Source organism: Xiphophorus hellerii, chromosome 2 (assembly GCF_003331165.1).
Source record: "Xiphophorus hellerii strain 12219 chromosome 2, Xiphophorus_hellerii-4.1, whole genome shotgun sequence".
Taxonomy (NCBI): domain Eukaryota; kingdom Metazoa; phylum Chordata; class Actinopteri; order Cyprinodontiformes; family Poeciliidae; genus Xiphophorus; species Xiphophorus hellerii.
In genome coordinates, this window is record NC_045673.1 from 23,669,085 (window position 1) to 23,684,112 (window position 15,028).

Below are 15,028 nucleotides of genomic sequence, written 5' to 3' on the forward strand. Positions count from 1 at the left end.
TGCTTTGATTACACCTCTGTAGGGTTAGCCGTACTTCTCCGTAGAGCACAGGAGTCAAACTCCAGTCCTCAAGGGCCGCTGTCCTGCAGTATTTAGATGTGCCACAGGTACAAAACACTGGAATGAAATTATTTAATTACCTCCTCCTTGTGTAGATCAGTTCTCCAGACCCTTGCAATGACCTAATTATTCTATTCAGGTGTGGTGCAGCAGAGGCACATCTAAAAGTAGCAGGACAGTGGCCCTTGAGGAATGGAGTTTGACACCCCTGCCGTAGAGTTAGCCGTGCTTCTCCGTAGGGTTAAGCATGCTTCTTTGTGGGGGTAAAACATTGAGGGACACTTAGTTGTGTCCCTCAATGTGAAATATTTTAAAGACAGCAGCACCAAAAGGCTTACAGCACCTAGTATTCCCAGGCGGTCCCCCGTGCTTCTTCGTAGGGTTAGCCGTGCTTCTTTGTGGGGGCAAAACATTGACGGACACTTAGTTGTGTCCCTCAATGTGAAATATTTTAAAGACAGCAGCACCAAAAGGCTTACAGCACCTGGTATTCCCAGGCGGTCTCCCATCCAAGTACTAACCAGGCCCGACCATGCTTAGCTTCCGAGATCAGACGAGATCGGGCGTTCTCAAGGCAGTGTGGCCGTAAGCCACAATGTGCTAACAGGAACAGCTTTTCGTAAAGCAGCAAAGCCAGTTGCCACTTTGTTTCTTTTTGCTTTGATTACACCTCTGTAGGGTTAGCCGTACTTCTCCGTAGAGTTAGCCGTGCTTCTCCGTAGGGTTAAGCGTGCTTCTTTGTGGGGGTAAAACATTGAGGGACACTTAGTTGTGTCCCTCAATGTGAAATATTTTAAAGACAGCAGCACCAAAAGGCTTACAGCACCTGGTATTCCCAGGCGGTCCCCCGTGCTTCTTCGTAGGGTTAGCCGTGCTTCTTTGTGGGGGCAAAACATTGACGGACACTTAGTTGTGTCCCTCAATGTGAAATATTTTAAAGACAGCAGCACCAAAAGGCTTACAGCACCTGGTATTCCCAGGCGGTCTCCCGTGCTTCTCCGTAGGGTTAGTCGTGCTTCTTCGTAGGGTTAGCCGTGCTTCTCCGTAGGGTTAAGCATGCTTCTTTGTGGGGGTAAAACATTGAGGGACACTTAGTTGTGTCCCTCAATGTGAAATATTTTAAAGACAGCAGCACCAAAAGGCTTACAGCACCTGGTATTCCCAGGCGGTCTCCCGTGCTTCTCCGTAGGGTTAGTCGTGCTTCTTCGTGGGGTTAGCCGTGCTTCTTTGTGGGGGCAAAACATTGAGGGACACTTAGTTGTGTCCCTCAATGTGAAATATTTTAAAGATAGCAGTACCAAAAGGCTTACAGCACCTGGTATTCCCAGGCGGTCTCCCATCCAAGTACTAACCAGGCCCGACCCTGCTTAGCTTCCGAGATCAGACGAGATCGGGCGTTCTCAAGGTAGTGTGGCCGTAAGCCACAATGTGCTAACAGGAACAGCTTTTCGTAAAGCAGCAAAGCCAGTTGCCACTTTGTTTCTTTTTGCTTTGATTACACCTCTGTAGGGTTAGCCGTACTTGTCCGTAGAGTTAGCCGTGCTTCTCCGTAGGGTTAAGCATGCTTCTTTGTGGGGGTAAAACATTGAGGGACACTTAGTTGTGTCCCTCAATGTGAAATATTTTAAAGACAGCAGCACCAAAAGGCTTACAGCACCTGGTACTCCCAGGCGGTCCCCCGTGCTTCTCCGTAGGGTTAGTCGTGCTTCTTCGTAGGGTTAGCCGTGCTTCTTTGTGGGGGCAAAACATTGAGGGACACTTAGTTGTGTCCCTCAATGTGAAATATTTTAAAGACAGCAGCACCAAAAGGCTTACAGCACCTGGTATTCCCAGGCGGTCTCCCATCCAAGTACTAACCAGGCCCGACCCTGCTTAGCTTCCGAGATCAGACGAGATCGGGCGTTCTCAAGGTAGTGTGGCCGTAAGCCACAATGTGCTAACAGGAACAGCTTTTCGTAAAGCAGCAAAGCCAGTTGCCACTTTGTTTCTTTTTGCTTTGATTACACCTCTGTAGGGTTAGCCGTACTTCTCCGTAGAGCACAGGAGTCAAACTCCAGTCCTCAAGGGCCGCTGTCCTGCAGTATTTAGATGTGCCACAGGTACAAAACACTGGAATGAAATTATTTAATTACCTCCTCCTTGTGTAGATCAGTTCTCCAGACCCTTGCAATGACCTAATTATTCTATTCAGGTGTGGTGCAGCAGAGGCACATCTAAAAGTAGCAGGACAGTGGCCCTTGAGGAATGGAGTTTGACACCCCTGCCGTAGAGTTAGCCGTGCTTCTCCGTAGGGTTAAGCATGCTTCTTTGTGGGGGTAAAACATTGAGGGACACTTAGTTGTGTCCCTCAATGTGAAATATTTTAAAGACAGCAGCACCAAAAGGCTTACAGCACCTGGTATTCCCAGGCAGTCCCCCGTGCTTCTCCGTAGGGTTAGTCGTGCTTCTTCGTAGGGTTAGCCGTGCTTCTTTGTGGGGGCAAAACATTGAGGGACACTTAGTTGTGTCCCTCAATGTGAAATATTTTAAAGACAGCAGCACCAAAAGGCTTACAGCACCTGGTATTCCCAGGCGGTCTCCCATCCAAGTACTAACCAGGCCCGACCCTGCTTAGCTTCCGAGATCAGACGAGATCGGGCGTTCTCAAGGCAGTGTGGCCGTAAGCCACAATGTGCTAACAGGAACAGCTTTTCGTAAAGCAGCAAAGCCAGTTGCCACTTTGTTTCTTTTTGCTTTGATTACACCTCTGTAGGGTTAGCCGTACTTCTCCGTAGAGTTAGCCGTGCTTCTCCGTAGGGTTAAGCGTGCTTCTTTGTGGGGGTAAAACATTGAGGGACACTTAGTTGTGTCCCTCAATGTGAAATATTTTAAAGACAGCAGCACCAAAAGGCTTACAGCACCTGGTATTCCCAGGCGGTCCCCCGTGCTTCTTCGTAGGGTTAGCCGTGCTTCTTTGTGGGGGCAAAACATTGAGGGACACTTAGTTGTGTCCCTCAATGTGAAATATTTTAAAGATAGCAGTACCAAAAGGCTTACAGCACCTGGTATTCCCAGGCGGTCTCCCATCCAAGTACTAACCAGGCCCGACCCTGCTTAGCTTCCGAGATCAGACGAGATCAGGCGTTCTCAAGGTAGTGTGGCCGTAAGCCACAATGTGCTAACAGGAACAGCTTTTCGTAAAGCAGCAAAGCCAGTTGCCACTTTGTTTCTTTTTGCTTTGATTACACCTCTGTAGGGTTAGCCGTACTTCTCCGTAGAGCACAGGAGTCAAACTCCAGTCCTCAAGGGCCGCTGTCCTGCAGTATTTAGATGTGCCACAGGTACAAAACACTGGAATGAAATTATTTAATTACCTCCTCCTTGTGTAGATCAGTTCTCCAGACCCTTGCAATGACCTAATTATTCTATTCAGGTGTGGTGCAGCAGAGGCACATCTAAAAGTAGCAGGACAGTGGCCCTTGAGGAATGGAGTTTGACACCCCTGCCGTAGAGTTAGCCGTGCTTCTCCGTAGGGTTAGCCGTGCTTCTTTGTGGGGGCAAAACATTGAGGGACACTTAGTTGTGTCCCTCAATGTGAAATATTTGAAAGACAGCAGCACCAAAAGGCTTACAGCACCTGGTATTCCCAGGCGGTCTCCCGTGCTTCTCCGTAGGGTTAGTCGTGCTTTTTCGTAGGGTTAGCCGTGCTTCTTTGTGGGGGCAAAACATTGAGGGACACTTAGGTGTGTCCCTCAATGTGAAATATTTTAAAGACAGCAGCACCAAAAGGCTTACAGCACCTGGTATTCCCAGGCGGTCCCCCGTGCTTCTCCGTAGGGTTAGTCGTGCTTCTTCGTAGGGTTAGCCGTGCTTCTTTGTGGGGGCAAAACATTGACGGACACTTAGTTGTGTCCCTCAATGTGAAATATTTTAAAGACAGCAGCACCAAAAGGCTTACAGCACCTGATATTCCCAGGCGGTCTCCCATCCAAGTACTAACCAGGCCCGACCATGCTTAGCTTCCGAGATCAGACGAGATCGGGCGTTCTCAAGGCAGTGTGGCCGTAAGCCACAATGTGCTAACAGGAACAGCTTTTCGTAAAGCAGCAAAGCCAGTTGCCACTTTGTTTCTTTTTGCTTTGATTACACCTCTGTAGGGTTAGCCGTACTTCTCCGTAGAGTTAGCCGTGCTTCTCCGTAGGGTTAAGCGTGCTTCTTTGTGGGGGTAAAACATTGAGGGACACTTAGTTGTGTCCCTCAATGTGAAATATTTTAAAGACAGCAGCACCAAAAGGCTTACAGCACCTGGTATTCCCAGGCGGTCCCCCGTGCTTCTTCGTAGGGTTAGCCGTGCTTCTTTGTGGGGGCAAAACATTGAGGGACACTTAGTTGTGTCCCTCAATGTGAAATATTTTAAAGACAGCAGCACCAAAAGGCTTACAGCACCTGGTATTCCCAGGCGGTCTCCCGTGCTTCTCCGTAGGGTTAGTCGTGCTTCTTCGTAGGGTTAGCCGTGCTTCTCCGTAGGGTTAAGCATGCTTCTTTGTGGGGGTAAAACATTGAGGGACACTTAGTTGTGTCCCTCAATGTGAAATATTTTAAAGACAGCAGCACCAAAAGGCTTACAGCACCTGGTATTCCCAGGCGGTCTCCCGTGCTTCTCCGTAGGGTTAGTCGTGCTTCTTCGTGGGGTTAGCCGTGCTTCTTTGTGGGGGCAAAACATTGAGGGACACTTAGTTGTGTCCCTCAATGTGAAATATTTTAAAGATAGCAGTACCAAAAGGCTTACAGCACCTGGTATTCCCAGGCGGTCTCCCATCCAAGTACTAACCAGGCCCGACCCTGCTTAGCTTCCGAGATCAGACGAGATCGGGCGTTCTCAAGGTAGTGTGGCCGTAAGCCACAATGTGCTAACAGGAACAGCTTTTCGTAAAGCAGCAAAGCCAGTTGCCACTTTGTTTCTTTTTGCTTTGATTACACCTCTGTAGGGTTAGCCGTACTTGTCCGTAGAGTTAGCCGTGCTTCTCCGTAGGGTTAAGCATGCTTCTTTGTGGGGGTAAAACATTGAGGGACACTTAGTTGTGTCCCTCAATGTGAAATATTTTAAAGACAGCAGCACCAAAAGGCTTACAGCACCTGGTACTCCCAGGCGGTCCCCCGTGCTTCTCCGTAGGGTTAGTCGTGCTTCTTCGTAGGGTTAGCCGTGCTTCTTTGTGGGGGCAAAACATTGAGGGACACTTAGTTGTGTCCCTCAATGTGAAATATTTTAAAGACAGCAGCACCAAAAGGCTTACAGCACCTGGTATTCCCAGGCGGTCTCCCATCCAAGTACTAACCAGGCCCGACCCTGCTTAGCTTCCGAGATCAGACGAGATCGGGCGTTCTCAAGGTAGTGTGGCCGTAAGCCACAATGTGCTAACAGGAACAGCTTTTCGTAAAGCAGCAAAGCCAGTTGCCACTTTGTTTCTTTTTGCTTTGATTACACCTCTGTAGGGTTAGCCGTACTTCTCCGTAGAGCACAGGAGTCAAACTCCAGTCCTCAAGGGCCGCTGTCCTGCAGTATTTAGATGTGCCACAGGTACAAAACACTGGAATGAAATTATTTAATTACCTCCTCCTTGTGTAGATCAGTTCTCCAGACCCTTGCAATGACCTAATTATTCTATTCAGGTGTGGTGCAGCAGAGGCACATCTAAAAGTAGCAGGACAGTGGCCCTTGAGGAATGGAGTTTGACACCCCTGCCGTAGAGTTAGCCGTGCTTCTCCGTAGGGTTAGCCGTGCTTCTTTGTGGGGGCAAAACATTGAGGGACACTTAGTTGTGTCCCTCAATGTGAAATATTTGAAAGACAGCAGCACCAAAAGGCTTACAGCACCTGGTATTCCCAGGCGGTCTCCCGTGCTTCTCCGTAGGGTTAGTCGTGCTTTTTCGTAGGGTTAGCCGTGCTTCTTTGTGGGGGCAAAACATTGAGGGACACTTAGGTGTGTCCCTCAATGTGAAATATTTTAAAGACAGCAGCACCAAAAGGCTTACAGCACCTGGTATTCCCAGGCGGTCCCCCGTGCTTCTCCGTAGGGTTAGTCGTGCTTCTTCGTAGGGTTAGCCGTGCTTCTTTGTGGGGGCAAAACATTGACGGACACTTAGTTGTGTCCCTCAATGTGAAATATTTTAAAGACAGCAGCACCAAAAGGCTTACAGCACCTGGTATTCCCAGGCGGTCTCCCATCCAAGTACTAACCAGGCCCGACCATGCTTAGCTTCCGAGATCAGACGAGATCGGGCGTTCTCAAGGCAGTGTGGCCGTAAGCCACAATGTGCTAACAGGAACAGCTTTTCGTAAAGCAGCAAAGCCAGTTGCCACTTTGTTTCTTTTTGCTTTGATTACACCTCTGTAGGGTTAGCCGTACTTCTCCGTAGAGTTAGCCGTGCTTCTCCGTAGGGTTAAGCGTGCTTCTTTGTGGGGGTAAAACATTGAGGGACACTTAGTTGTGTCCCTCAATGTGAAATATTTTAAAGACAGCAGCACCAAAAGGCTTACAGCACCTGGTATTCCCAGGCGGTCCCCCGTGCTTCTTCGTAGGGTTAGCCGTGCTTCTTTGTGGGGGCAAAACATTGACGGACACTTAGTTGTGTCCCTCAATGTGAAATATTTTAAAGACAGCAGCACCAAAAGGCTTACAGCACCTGGTATTCCCAGGCGGTCTCCCGTGCTTCTCCGTAGGGTTAGTCGTGCTTCTTCGTAGGGTTAGCCGTGCTTCTCCGTAGGGTTAAGCATGCTTCTTTGTGGGGGTAAAACATTGAGGGACACTTAGTTGTGTCCCTCAATGTGAAATATTTTAAAGACAGCAGCACCAAAAGGCTTACAGCACCTGGTATTCCCAGGCGGTCTCCCGTGCTTCTCCGTAGGGTTAGTCGTGCTTCTTCGTGGGGTTAGCCGTGCTTCTTTGTGGGGGCAAAACATTGAGGGACACTTAGTTGTGTCCCTCAATGTGAAATATTTTAAAGATAGCAGTACCAAAAGGCTTACAGCACCTGGTATTCCCAGGCGGTCTCCCATCCAAGTACTAACCAGGCCCGACCCTGCTTAGCTTCCGAGATCAGACGAGATCGGGCGTTCTCAAGGTAGTGTGGCCGTAAGCCACAATGTGCTAACAGGAACAGCTTTTCGTAAAGCAGCAAAGCCAGTTGCCACTTTGTTTCTTTTTGCTTTGATTACACCTCTGTAGGGTTAGCCGTACTTGTCCGTAGAGTTAGCCGTGCTTCTCCGTAGGGTTAAGCATGCTTCTTTGTGGGGGTAAAACATTGAGGGACACTTAGTTGTGTCCCTCAATGTGAAATATTTTAAAGACAGCAGCACCAAAAGGCTTACAGCACCTGGTACTCCCAGGCGGTCCCCCGTGCTTCTCCGTAGGGTTAGTCGTGCTTCTTCGTAGGGTTAGCCGTGCTTCTTTGTGGGGGCAAAACATTGAGGGACACTTAGTTGTGTCCCTCAATGTGAAATATTTTAAAGACAGCAGCACCAAAAGGCTTACAGCACCTGGTATTCCCAGGCGGTCTCCCATCCAAGTACTAACCAGGCCCGACCCTGCTTAGCTTCCGAGATCAGACGAGATCGGGCGTTCTCAAGGTAGTGTGGCCGTAAGCCACAATGTGCTAACAGGAACAGCTTTTCGTAAAGCAGCAAAGCCAGTTGCCACTTTGTTTCTTTTTGCTTTGATTACACCTCTGTAGGGTTAGCCGTACTTCTCCGTAGAGCACAGGAGTCAAACTCCAGTCCTCAAGGGCCGCTGTCCTGCAGTATTTAGATGTGCCACAGGTACAAAACACTGGAATGAAATTATTTAATTACCTCCTCCTTGTGTAGATCAGTTCTCCAGACCCTTGCAATGACCTAATTATTCTATTCAGGTGTGGTGCAGCAGAGGCACATCTAAAAGTAGCAGGACAGTGGCCCTTGAGGAATGGAGTTTGACACCCCTGCCGTAGAGTTAGCCGTGCTTCTCCGTAGGGTTAAGCATGCTTCTTTGTGGGGGTAAAACATTGAGGGACACTTAGTTGTGTCCCTCAATGTGAAATATTTTAAAGACAGCAGCACCAAAAGGCTTACAGCACCTGGTACTCCCAGGCAGTCCCCCGTGCTTCTCCGTAGGGTTAGTCGTGCTTCTTCGTAGGGTTAGCCGTGCTTCTTTGTGGGGGCAAAACATTGAGGGACACTTAGTTGTGTCCCTCAATGTGAAATATTTTAAAGACAGCAGCACCAAAAGGCTTACAGCACCTGGTATTCCCAGGCGGTCTCCCATCCAAGTACTAACCAGGCCCGACCCTGCTTAGCTTCCGAGATCAGACGAGATCGGGCGTTCTCAAGGTAGTGTGGCCGTAAGCCACAATGTGCTAACAGGAACAGCTTTTCGTAAAGCAGCAAAGCCAGTTGCCACTTTGTTTCTTTTTGCTTTGATTACACCTCTGTAGGGTTAGCCGTACTTCTCCGTAGAGCACAGGAGTCAAACTCCAGTCCTCAAGGGCCGCTGTCCTGCAGTATTTAGATGTGCCACAGGTACAAAACACTGGAATGAAATTATTTAATTACCTCCTCCTTGTGTAGATCAGTTCTCCAGACCCTTGCAATGACCTAATTATTCTATTCAGGTGTGGTGCAGCAGAGGCACATCTAAAAGTAGCAGGACAGTGGCCCTTGAGGAATGGAGTTTGACACCCCTGCCGTAGAGTTAGCCGTGCTTCTCCGTAGGGTTAAGCATGCTTCTTTGTGGGGGTAAAACATTGAGGGACACTTAGTTGTGTCCCTCAATGTGAAATATTTTAAAGACAGCAGCACCAAAAGGCTTACAGCACCTGGTATTCCCAGGCAGTCCCCCGTGCTTCTCCGTAGGGTTAGTCGTGCTTCTTCGTAGGGTTAGCCGTGCTTCTTTGTGGGGGCAAAACATTGAGGGACACTTAGTTGTGTCCCTCAATGTGAAATATTTTAAAGACAGCAGCACCAAAAGGCTTACAGCACCTGGTATTCCCAGGCGGTCTCCCATCCAAGTACTAACCAGGCCCGACCCTGCTTAGCTTCCGAGATCAGACGAGATCGGGCGTTCTCAAGGCAGTGTGGCCGTAAGCCACAATGTGCTAACAGGAACAGCTTTTCGTAAAGCAGCAAAGCCAGTTGCCACTTTGTTTCTTTTTGCTTTGATTACACCTCTGTAGGGTTAGCCGTACTTCTCCGTAGAGTTAGCCGTGCTTCTCCGTAGGGTTAAGCGTGCTTCTTTGTGGGGGTAAAACATTGAGGGACACTTAGTTGTGTCCCTCAATGTGAAATATTTTAAAGACAGCAGCACCAAAAGTCTTACAGCACCTGGTATTCCCAGGCGGTCCCCCGTGCTTCTTCGTAGGGTTAGCCGTGCTTCTTTGTGGGGGCAAAACATTGACGGACACTTAGTTGTGTCCCTCAATGTGAAATATTTTAAAGACAGCAGCACCAAAAGGCTTACAGCACCTGGTATTCCCAGGCGGTCTCCCGTGCTTCTCCGTAGGGTTAGTCGTGCTTCTTCGTAGGGTTAGCCGTGCTTCTCCGTAGGGTTAAGCATGCTTCTTTGTGGGGGTAAAACATTGAGGGACACTTAGTTGTGTCCCTCAATGTGAAATATTTTAAAGACAGCAGCACCAAAAGGCTTACAGCACCTGGTATTCCCAGGCGGTCTCCCGTGCTTCTCCGTAGGGTTAGTCGTGCTTCTTCGTGGGGTTAGCCGGGCTTATTTGTGGGGGCAAAACATTGAGGGACACTTAGTTGTGTCCCTCAATGTGAAATATTTTAAAGACAGCAGCATAAAAAGGCTTACAGCACCTGGTATTCCCAGGCGGTCTCCCATCCAAGTACTAACCAGGCCCGACCCTGCTTAGCTTCCGAGATCAGACGAGATCAGGCGTTCTCAAGGTAGTGTGGCCGTGAGCCACAATGTGCTAACAGGAACAGCTTTTCGTAAAGCAGCAAAGCCAGTTGCCACTTTGTTTCTTTTTGCTTTGATTACACCTCTGTAGGGTTAGCCGTACTTCTCCGTAGAGCACAGGAGTCAAACTCCAGTCCTCAAGGGCCGCTGTCCTGCAGTATTTAGATGTGCCACAGGTACAAAACACTGGAATGAAATTATTTAATTACCTCCTCCTTGTGTAGATCAGTTCTCCAGACCCTTGCAATGACCTAATTATTCTATTCAGGTGTGGTGCAGCAGAGGCACATCTAAAAGTAGCAGGACAGTGGCCCTTGAGGAATGGAGTTTGACACCCCTGCCGTAGAGTTAGCCGTGCTTCTCCGTAGGGTTAAGCATGCTTCTTTGTGGGGGTAAAACATTGAGGGACACTTAGTTGTGTCCCTCAATGTGAAATATTTTAAAGACAGCAGCACCAAAAGGCTTACAGCACCTGGTATTCCCAGGCGGTCTCCCGTGCTTCTCCGTAGGGTTAGTCGTGCTTCTTCGTGGGGTTAGCCGTGCTTCTTTGTGGGGGCAAAACATTGAGGGACACTTAGTTGTGTCCCTCAATGTGAAATATTTTAAAGACAGCAGCATAAAAAGGCTTACAGCACCTGGTATTCCCAGGCGGTCTCCCATCCAAGTACTAACCAGGCCCGACCCTGCTTAGCTTCCGAGATCAGACGAGATCGGGCGTTCTCAAGGTAGTGTGGCCGTAAGCCACAATGTGCTAACAGGAACAGCTTTTCGTAAAGCAGCAAAGCCAGTTGCCACTTTGTTTCTTTTTGCTTTGATTACACCTCTGTAGGGTTAGCCGTACTTCTCCGTAGAGCACAGGAGTCAAACTCCAGTCCTCAAGGGCCGCTGTCCTGCAGTATTTAGATGTGCCACAGGTACAAAACACTGGAATGAAATTATTTAATTACCTCCTCCTTGTGTAGATCAGTTCTCCAGACCCTTGCAATGACCTAATTATTCTATTCAGGTGTGGTGCAGCAGAGGCACATCTAAAAGTAGCAGGACAGTGGCCCTTGAGGAATGGAGTTTGACACCCCTGCCGTAGAGTTAGCCGTGCTTCTCCGTAGGGTTAAGCATGCTTCTTTGTGGGGGTAAAACATTGAGGGACACTTAGTTGTGTCCCTCAAAGTGAAATATTTTAAAGACAGCAGCACCAAAAGGCTTACAGCACCTGGTATTCCCAGGCAGTCCCCCGTGCTTCTCCGTAGGGTTAGTCGTGCTTCTTCGTAGGGTTAGCCGTGCTTCTTTGTGGGGGCAAAACATTGAGGGACACTTAGTTGTGTCCCTCAATGTGAAATATTTTAAAGACAGCAGCACCAAAAGGCTTACAGCACCTGGTATTCCCAGGCGGTCTCCCATCCAAGTACTAACCAGGCCCGACCCTGCTTAGCTTCCGAGATCAGACGAGATCGGGCGTTCTCAAGGCAGTGTGGCCGTAAGCCACAATGTGCTAACAGGAACAGCTTTTCGTAAAGCAGCAAAGCCAGTTGCCACTTTGTTTCTTTTTGCTTTGATTACACCTCTGTAGGGTTAGCCGTACTTCTCCGTAGAGTTAGCCGTGCTTCTCCGTAGGGTTAAGCGTGCTTCTTTGTGGGGGTAAAACATTGAGGGACACTTAGTTGTGTCCCTCAATGTGAAATATTTTAAAGACAGCAGCACCAAAAGGCTTACAGCACCTGGTATTCCCAGGCGGTCCCCCGTGCTTCTTCGTAGGGTTAGCCGTGCTTCTTTGTGGGGGCAAAACATTGACGGACACTTAGTTGTGTCCCTCAATGTGAAATATTTTAAAGACAGCAGCACCAAAAGGCTTACAGCACCTGGTATTCCCAGGCGGTCTCCCGTGCTTCTCCGTAGGGTTAGTCGTGCTTCTTCGTAGGGTTAGCCGTGCTTCTCCGTAGGGTTAAGCATGCTTCTTTGTGGGGGTAAAACATTGAGGGACACTTAGTTGTGTCCCTCAATGTGAAATATTTTAAAGACAGCAGCACCAAAAGGCTTACAGCACCTGGTATTCCCAGGCGGTCTCCCGTGCTTCTCCGTAGGGTTAGTCGTGCTTCTTCGTGGGGTTAGCCGTGCTTCTTTGTGGGGGCAAAACATTGAGGGACACTTAGTTGTGTCCCTCAATGTGAAATATTTTAAAGACAGCAGCATAAAAAGGCTTACAGCACCTGGTATTCCCAGGCGGTCTCCCATCCAAGTACTAACCAGGCCCGACCCTGCTTAGCTTCCGAGATCAGACGAGATCGGGCGTTCTCAAGGTAGTGTGGCCGTAAGCCACAATGTGCTAACAGGAACAGCTTTTCGTAAAGCAGCAAAGCCAGTTGCCACTTTGTTTCTTTTTGCTTTGATTACACCTCTGTAGGGTTAGCCGTACTTCTCCGTAGAGCACAGGAGTCAAACTCCAGTCCTCAAGGGCCGCTGTCCTGCAGTATTTAGATGTGCCACAGGTACAAAACACTGGAATGAAATTATTTAATTACCTCCTCCTTGTGTAGATCAGTTCTCCAGACCCTTGCAATGACCTAATTATTCTATTCAGGTGTGGTGCAGCAGAGGCACATCTAAAAGTAGCAGGACAGTGGCCCTTGAGGAATGGAGTTTGACACCCCTGCAGTAGAGTTAGCCGTGCTTCTCCGTAGGGTTAAGCATGCTTCTTTGTGGGGGTAAAACATTGAGGGACACTTAGTTGTGTCCCTCAATGTGAAATATTTTAAAGACAGCAGCACCAAAAGGCTTACAGCACCTGGTATTCCCAGGCGGTCTCCCGTGCTTCTCCGTAGGGTTAGTCGTGCTTTTTCGTAGGGTTAGCCGTGCTTCTTTGTGGGGGCAAAACATTGAGGGACACTTAGTTGTGTCCCTCAATGTGAAATATTTTAAAGACAGCAGCACCAAAAGGCTTACAGCACCTGGTATTCCCAGGCGGTCTCCCATCCAAGTACTAACCAGGCCCGACCCTGCTTAGCTTCCGAGATCAGACGAGATCGGGCGTTCTCAAGGCAGTGTGGCCGTAAGCCACAATGTGCATACAGGAACAGCTTTTCGTAAAGCAGCAAAGCCAGTTGCCACTTTGTTTCTTTTTGCTTTGATTACACCTCTGTAGGGTTAGCCGTACTTCTCCGTAGAGTTAGCCGTGCTTCTCCGTAGGGTTAAGCGTGCTTCTTTGTGGGGGTAAAACATTGAGGGACACTTAGTTGTGTCCCTCAATGTGAAATATTTTAAAGACAGCAGCACCAAAAGGCTTACAGCACCTGGTATTCCCAGGCGGTCCCCCGTGCTTCTTCGTAGGGTTAGCCGTGCTTCTTTGTGGGGGCAAAACATTGACGGACACTTAGTTGTGTCCCTCAATGTGAAATATTTTAAAGACAGCAGCACCAAAAGGCTTACAGCACCTGGTATTCCCAGGCGGTCTCCCGTGCTTCTCCGTAGGGTTAGTCGTGCTTCTTCGTAGGGTTAGCCGTGCTTCTCCGTAGGGTTAAGCATGCTTCTTTGTGGGGGTAAAACATTGAGGGACACTTAGTTGTGTCCCTCAATGTGAAATATTTTAAAGACAGCAGCACCAAAAGGCTTACAGCACCTGGTATTCCCAGGCGGTCTCCCGTGCTTCTCCGTAGGGTTAGTCGTGCTTCTTCGTGGGGTTAGCCGTGCTTCTTTGTGGGGGCAAAACATTGAGGGACACTTAGTTGTGTCCCTCAATGTGAAATATTTTAAAGACAGCAGCATAAAAAGGCTTACAGCACCTGGTATTCCCAGGCGGTCTCCCATCCAAGTACTAACCAGGCCCGACCCTGCTTAGCTTCCGAGATCAGACGAGATCGGGCGTTCTCAAGGTAGTGTGGCCGTAAGCCACAATGTGCTAACAGGAACAGCTTTTCGTAAAGCAGCAAAGCCAGTTGCCACTTTGTTTCTTTTTGCTTTGATTACACCTCTGTAGGGTTAGCCGTACTTCTCCGTAGAGCACAGGAGTCAAACTCCAGTCCTCAAGGGCCGCTGTCCTGCAGTATTTAGATGTGCCACAGGTACAAAACACTGGAATGAAATTATTTAATTACCTCCTCCTTGTGTAGATCAGTTCTCCAGACCCTTGCAATGACCTAATTATTCTATTCAGGTGTGGTGCAGCAGAGGCACATCTAAAAGTAGCAGGACAGTGGCCCTTGAGGAATGGAGTTTGACACCCCTGCAGTAGAGTTAGCCGTGCTTCTCCGTAGGGTTAAGCATGCTTCTTTGTGGGGGTAAAACATTGAGGGACACTTAGTTGTGTCCCTCAATGTGAAATATTTTAAAGACAGCAGCACCAAAAGGCTTACAGCACCTGGTATTCCCAGGCGGTCTCCCGTGCTTCTCCGTAGGGTTAGTCGTGCTTTTTCGTAGGGTTAGCCGTGCTTCTTTGTGGGGGCAAAACATTGAGGGACACTTAGTTGTGTCCCTCAATGTGAAATATTTTAAAGACAGCAGCATAAAAAGGCTTACAGCACCTGGTATTCCCAGGCGGTCTCCCATCCAAGTACTAACCAGGCCCGACCCTGCTTAGCTTCCGAGATCAGACGAGATCGGGCGTTCTCAAGGTAGTGTGGCCGTAAGCCACAATGTGCTAACAGGAACACACATTGGGGTAAAGCAACAAAGCCAGTTGCCACTTTGTTTCTTTTTGCTTTGATTACACCTCTGTAGGGTTAGCCGTACTTCTCCGTAGAGTTAGCCGTGCTTCTCCGTAGGGTTAAGCGTGCTTCTTTGTGGGGGTAAAACATTAAGGGACACTTAGTTGTGTCCCTCAATGTGAAATATTTTAAAGACAGCAGCACCAAAAGGCTTACAGCACCTGGTATTCCCAGGCGGTCCCCCGTGCTTCTTCGTAGGGTTAGCCGTGCTTCTTTGTGGGGGCAAAACATTGACGGACACTTAGTTGTGTCCCTCAATGTGAAATATTTTAAAGACAGCAGCACCAAAAGGCTTACAGCACCTGGTATTCCCAGGCGGTCTCCCGTGCTTCTCCGTAGGGTTAGTCGT

General features: G+C 48.8%; 20 non-coding genes across 20 annotated transcripts; all 20 read right to left on the minus strand.

Moving 5' to 3' along the window:
• Nucleotides 1-532: 532 nt before the first annotated feature.
• Nucleotides 533-651, minus strand: LOC116712622 (5S ribosomal RNA). The gene has a single exon (XR_004337595.1). It is a non-coding gene; the product is annotated as a 5S ribosomal RNA (ribosomal RNA).
• Nucleotides 652-1,363: 712 nt separating this feature from the next.
• LOC116712075 (5S ribosomal RNA) lies at nucleotides 1,364-1,482 on the minus strand. Its single transcript, XR_004337418.1, has one exon. It is a non-coding gene; the product is annotated as a 5S ribosomal RNA (ribosomal RNA).
• A 386-nt stretch (nucleotides 1,483-1,868) lies between these two features.
• On the minus strand, nucleotides 1,869-1,987 carry LOC116712092 (5S ribosomal RNA). Its single transcript, XR_004337431.1, has one exon. It is a non-coding gene; the product is annotated as a 5S ribosomal RNA (ribosomal RNA).
• A 619-nt stretch (nucleotides 1,988-2,606) lies between these two features.
• On the minus strand, nucleotides 2,607-2,725 carry LOC116712529 (5S ribosomal RNA). Its single transcript, XR_004337553.1, has one exon. It is a non-coding gene; the product is annotated as a 5S ribosomal RNA (ribosomal RNA).
• Nucleotides 2,726-3,089: 364 nt separating this feature from the next.
• On the minus strand, nucleotides 3,090-3,208 carry LOC116712730 (5S ribosomal RNA). The gene has a single exon (XR_004337648.1). It is a non-coding gene; the product is annotated as a 5S ribosomal RNA (ribosomal RNA).
• Nucleotides 3,209-3,990: 782 nt separating this feature from the next.
• On the minus strand, nucleotides 3,991-4,109 carry LOC116712786 (5S ribosomal RNA). The gene has a single exon (XR_004337676.1). It is a non-coding gene; the product is annotated as a 5S ribosomal RNA (ribosomal RNA).
• A 712-nt stretch (nucleotides 4,110-4,821) lies between these two features.
• Nucleotides 4,822-4,940, minus strand: LOC116712139 (5S ribosomal RNA). The gene has a single exon (XR_004337442.1). It is a non-coding gene; the product is annotated as a 5S ribosomal RNA (ribosomal RNA).
• A 386-nt stretch (nucleotides 4,941-5,326) lies between these two features.
• Nucleotides 5,327-5,445, minus strand: LOC116712203 (5S ribosomal RNA). The gene has a single exon (XR_004337476.1). It is a non-coding gene; the product is annotated as a 5S ribosomal RNA (ribosomal RNA).
• Nucleotides 5,446-6,227: 782 nt separating this feature from the next.
• LOC116712629 (5S ribosomal RNA) lies at nucleotides 6,228-6,346 on the minus strand. Its single transcript, XR_004337601.1, has one exon. It is a non-coding gene; the product is annotated as a 5S ribosomal RNA (ribosomal RNA).
• Nucleotides 6,347-7,058: 712 nt separating this feature from the next.
• Nucleotides 7,059-7,177, minus strand: LOC116712271 (5S ribosomal RNA). Its single transcript, XR_004337487.1, has one exon. It is a non-coding gene; the product is annotated as a 5S ribosomal RNA (ribosomal RNA).
• Nucleotides 7,178-7,563: 386 nt separating this feature from the next.
• LOC116712347 (5S ribosomal RNA) lies at nucleotides 7,564-7,682 on the minus strand. The gene has a single exon (XR_004337513.1). It is a non-coding gene; the product is annotated as a 5S ribosomal RNA (ribosomal RNA).
• A 619-nt stretch (nucleotides 7,683-8,301) lies between these two features.
• On the minus strand, nucleotides 8,302-8,420 carry LOC116712431 (5S ribosomal RNA). The gene has a single exon (XR_004337540.1). It is a non-coding gene; the product is annotated as a 5S ribosomal RNA (ribosomal RNA).
• Nucleotides 8,421-9,039: 619 nt separating this feature from the next.
• On the minus strand, nucleotides 9,040-9,158 carry LOC116712530 (5S ribosomal RNA). The gene has a single exon (XR_004337554.1). It is a non-coding gene; the product is annotated as a 5S ribosomal RNA (ribosomal RNA).
• A 712-nt stretch (nucleotides 9,159-9,870) lies between these two features.
• Nucleotides 9,871-9,989, minus strand: LOC116712927 (5S ribosomal RNA). Its single transcript, XR_004337730.1, has one exon. It is a non-coding gene; the product is annotated as a 5S ribosomal RNA (ribosomal RNA).
• Nucleotides 9,990-10,608: 619 nt separating this feature from the next.
• On the minus strand, nucleotides 10,609-10,727 carry LOC116712526 (5S ribosomal RNA). The gene has a single exon (XR_004337551.1). It is a non-coding gene; the product is annotated as a 5S ribosomal RNA (ribosomal RNA).
• A 619-nt stretch (nucleotides 10,728-11,346) lies between these two features.
• On the minus strand, nucleotides 11,347-11,465 carry LOC116712531 (5S ribosomal RNA). Its single transcript, XR_004337555.1, has one exon. It is a non-coding gene; the product is annotated as a 5S ribosomal RNA (ribosomal RNA).
• A 712-nt stretch (nucleotides 11,466-12,177) lies between these two features.
• Nucleotides 12,178-12,296, minus strand: LOC116712585 (5S ribosomal RNA). The gene has a single exon (XR_004337573.1). It is a non-coding gene; the product is annotated as a 5S ribosomal RNA (ribosomal RNA).
• A 619-nt stretch (nucleotides 12,297-12,915) lies between these two features.
• On the minus strand, nucleotides 12,916-13,034 carry LOC116712533 (5S ribosomal RNA). The gene has a single exon (XR_004337557.1). It is a non-coding gene; the product is annotated as a 5S ribosomal RNA (ribosomal RNA).
• Nucleotides 13,035-13,746: 712 nt separating this feature from the next.
• Nucleotides 13,747-13,865, minus strand: LOC116712649 (5S ribosomal RNA). The gene has a single exon (XR_004337607.1). It is a non-coding gene; the product is annotated as a 5S ribosomal RNA (ribosomal RNA).
• A 619-nt stretch (nucleotides 13,866-14,484) lies between these two features.
• On the minus strand, nucleotides 14,485-14,603 carry LOC116712706 (5S ribosomal RNA). Its single transcript, XR_004337635.1, has one exon. It is a non-coding gene; the product is annotated as a 5S ribosomal RNA (ribosomal RNA).
• Nucleotides 14,604-15,028: the final 425 nt, after the last annotated feature.